Below are 4,221 nucleotides of genomic sequence, written 5' to 3'. Positions count from 1 at the left end.
TGTCAGTGTTCTGTGTTTATTTCATAAATTAGGAATGAGCAAGTACACCATTATCTGCATCTGTTCAACCAACTAAATGATCTGTGTTGTACTCAGAAAGGGTGAGACTAACCGTAAGTTGTAAATATAAGTATTAAAATTGATATAGATTGATCAGAAGTTGCTACATTTATTGAAAAACTATTTACAAAGCAGCCTTCAGAACAATGTATTTGATCACAAGAGAAAGAGAACTATTTACAGAAGTTTTTTAAATGAAAGTATATTTACGACACTATCTGTACCGGATACTCTGTTCAGCAGAGTACTTCCTCAACTCGCTCATAAATGTCTTGAACAGGCAGCCATTAAATTGAATACACTACAGTTTTGATGGAGCGTTTTCCCCGAGGAAACTGGAATGGACAGGTTGTCAAAAATCAAAAGTGCTTTGTACTTACTATAAACCCCACGGGGGTATGGAAGACCAAAGCTGACTTATAATGGAGTAGATAAATACTTAAGTTAATGACTAAATATTATAGTCAGAATCAGAATAAGAAATACTTTAATAATCCCAGGGGGAAATTATTTTCGTTACAACACTCCAGATATACAGACGACATATTATACAAACAACATATATATACAACATTCAGCACAAAAAATATAAATATATATATATATATATATATATACACAAGATCAAATGTACAGTATTAATGTGCAAAAAGTGCAAAAGAATGATTGTCTATGTTTTGAGTCAGAATTACAGAGAGGGGGTGTCTGACTCTCTGAGGGAGGCGTTGTAGAGTTTGATGACCACAGGCAGGAATGATTTCCTGTGGCACTCTGTAGTGCATCTGGGTGAGAGGAGTCTTCTGCTGAAGGTGCTCCTCTGCTGGGCCAGTGTGTCGTAGAGAGGGTGAGAGACATTGTTCAAGATGGACTGAAGCCTGGACAGCATCCTCCTCTCTGCCACGGTCGTCAGGGTGTCCAGCTCCTCCCCCACGACATCACCGGCCCTCCTGATCAGTTTGTTTAGTCTGTTGGTGTCTGCGACCTTCAGCCCACTGCCCCAGCATGTGACAGCGAAGAAGATCGTACTGGCCACAACAGACTCATAAAACATCCTCAGCATTGTCCAGCAGATGTTAAAGGACCTCAGCCTCCCCAAGAAAAAGAGTCGGCTTTGGCCCTTCTTGTAGACAGCCTCAGTGTTTCTAGTCCAGTCCAGCTTATGAGTAAATAAATACATAAGTTAATGACTAAATATTATCGTCAAATAAACTGAAAATATATAAATGAAAAAAGAAACAATATCTTTGAAATGTCTAATTCAAGGTTATTCAATTGTCATCTACAGTGCAAGGTTGTATAATGAAATTCAGAATGGTGGTATTGAAAGTTTGATAAGAGTACAGCAGGTACACAACAATGAATACAATTCTACTTAAGGAAAATTATTCTGCTGAGGGTAAATAAATCGACATAAAAAGTGTGGACATTCTTTCTGGACACATTTATTTGTTTATTTTTCCATTTTTATCAGATGTTATTCATATTTTTTATTTTATGAAGACCTTTCATTCATTAATTTTAATTAGTTTTGATCTTTAATTTATTTAGTCATTTAATTTTCTGCAGTCGTTCCTAATTTATTATTTTCTATAATAAGTTTTCAAGGATGGAGGACAAAAAACAACTTATTAAGAGGAAATAAAGAGGAAACCAAAATAATCATGACAGCATTTTTACTCTAATTATTTTGACAAATAAACACATTGGTTCTTGATTGCACCATATTTCCTCTAATGTCACTATAAAAGTTTTTACTGGTATTTAAAATCTTCCACAAGAACAAAGTCCCGGATTTAAACATGTTTGACCAAAACTTTCTTTTAGTCACCAAACTTCCTCCAAACAACTCTGAGCAGAGTGGCGGGTTCAAACAGTGCAGGAGTCCTTTCTCTAATGGAAATCTTGTCTCTTACTTCCTCAGGGATCAAACCTGTGACCTTTCCGTTATGGGACCCCCAGGCCCCCCCCCCCCCCCATTCCCTCACTCACAAACACACACACACTCACTCCCTCGCTCCTAAATGGATTGCAGCTGCAGTGCATTGTGGTCCGATTGCTCAGTGTGATCCCTGGACAGAACAGTTCAGCAGCCTTTCTCCCCCGGACGCTCGCTCTGCACTTCTCTGCTACATCAGTAAGCACTCTGTCACATTCACTGATGATGCATGGGACACGCACGCACACTGTAACACTCACACACATGCACCCTTTGTCTCACACACACAAACACGAATAAGGAGGTATTGAGGTTCATTTAACGGTGAGGTGTCACTATGTTCCTGCTTGATATCACCAAAAATCACTTGATGAACTTGGTGTAAAAGGTGTTTTTGAGTTTTTACAGGTGTTTACAGTCATAGTTTTGTTGGCTATTAATTTAATTTGAACTATTTTACTACAAAAAAACATTAATGTACTGTACGAGTTGATTTACAGTATTATAACAGCCACACTTCTCAACTGTATCAAAGTATTGCCCAGTTCATGCTGTAAAAAAACAAGGTATAACACTTTGGTATACTTGGGATTTGACTTCTGGTGCATCTGTCTCTGTATTTGTATGCAGATGCAGGTTAAACATTTCTAAAACATAAAAAAAATATACATTTTGATAACACATTTAGAGGATTGTGCAGCCTTCACAGAGTTTTTATGATCTGTGTTTTCTAGTTTCAGTTTGTTCTCTTGCCATCTCCAAATTCAGCGAGGTTTGAGTGGGCACCAGAAAGCTCAAGGTGCGTTCAGACAGAAAGCATCAAAAAGCCAGTGTGCCAGCAGGACATCAGCTATAAGCAAGCTCTTGAAAGACACACGGACCATGTCTGTGGAAGTGTGCCAGTGTGTTTGTGTTCAGCCTCTGACTGAACACACCAGAATCTCCATTATCCCTTCTATTTCCTTCCAGTCTCCCTCCTTTCTCCTCAGGGGCGATGCCAGGGATTTTGGACCTCATGAAAAGACATTACACCGTCACCACCCCGCAAAAGGCCATGCCAGAACACTATCAACCCATTCAAAGCTTTAAATAACTCTTAAAGGTAGAGTTATTTACATTACATTGGTTCCTCATCCTCAAAGCCTTTTCCGTTGTATGGAAAATGTGGTCTTGTAAGATTTTTATCAAACCAAAATAAAACTATAATTAAAAATTAAAAAATGAACCTCTACATTTAAAAGATGCATCAAAATCTTTGTACTGATTCTGGAGTGTGCATTGACTACAGCTCAATATAAGATCGCTGCAGCCAGTCATTTTATCAGCTTGAGACACACTGTGGTTGTTGAAGATTGATCACTCTGGACTTACCTGCCTCTGTTCCACCTGGCACAGCAATCAAAAGGATGGTGGGTCGATAAGTCAGTCGATATAATTGATTGACTGACTGGACAATTGACCCCCTGAACTTCCTGTACAAGTCTCTTGGACTGCAGTAGCGTCGGGACAAACAACAGTAAATTTCAGAGACAGAGAGTCTTTTCATCACTGCCCTGTGTGTTTGACTGGTGCAAAAGAACTTCACCATCATTCAAAACTTTATTGGCAAGTCTGTCGATAACGATACGCTCATTTCCTCAAACATCGACAAGAACCTTGGGGAAATTACTTTCAAGCTTTCCATTAGGTCACTTTTCAATTTGTGCTATCAATCATTTTGAAAGAATAAGTTTTGAGCAAATCATCCTCATTTGATTTATACTATATCTTCCTGTGTGTCCGCACTTGAAAGAGAGAAATGGAAAAAAGGAGGATCACATATCAATTTTATGAATGACAACAATGACAACCAAAATGGCAGTTCCTCCACGTGTTCTTCAACCTCTGTGATTGCTTATCGACAGCTACCTATTAACTCAAGATAGATTTCTATGGTGAGACAATGTAGGGTGAAATTACAGAACGATTATAATAGATTTCCAATAGGCAACCTTTGGAACTCATTGAATATAATTCAGCACGTTCTTAAATATCCTCCAGGCACATTTGTGTGTGTATATGCATAGCTGGTAAAACTTTTTGATTAAAACTGAAGTAAATTTGAAATGAATATGTAGTTTCAACAGTCTTTATTTATATATTTCAACATGCTAGGACCTGCTGGCCATTGAAAAACAGTCTAAATGCAATTTTTAACCTATGAAATCTGGATGTCCTTGAACCTG

Source organism: Dicentrarchus labrax, unplaced genomic scaffold, assembly GCF_905237075.1.
Source record: "Dicentrarchus labrax unplaced genomic scaffold, dlabrax2021, whole genome shotgun sequence".
Classification (NCBI taxonomy): domain Eukaryota; kingdom Metazoa; phylum Chordata; class Actinopteri; family Moronidae; genus Dicentrarchus; species Dicentrarchus labrax.
This window is presented reverse-complemented; position numbering follows the sequence as displayed.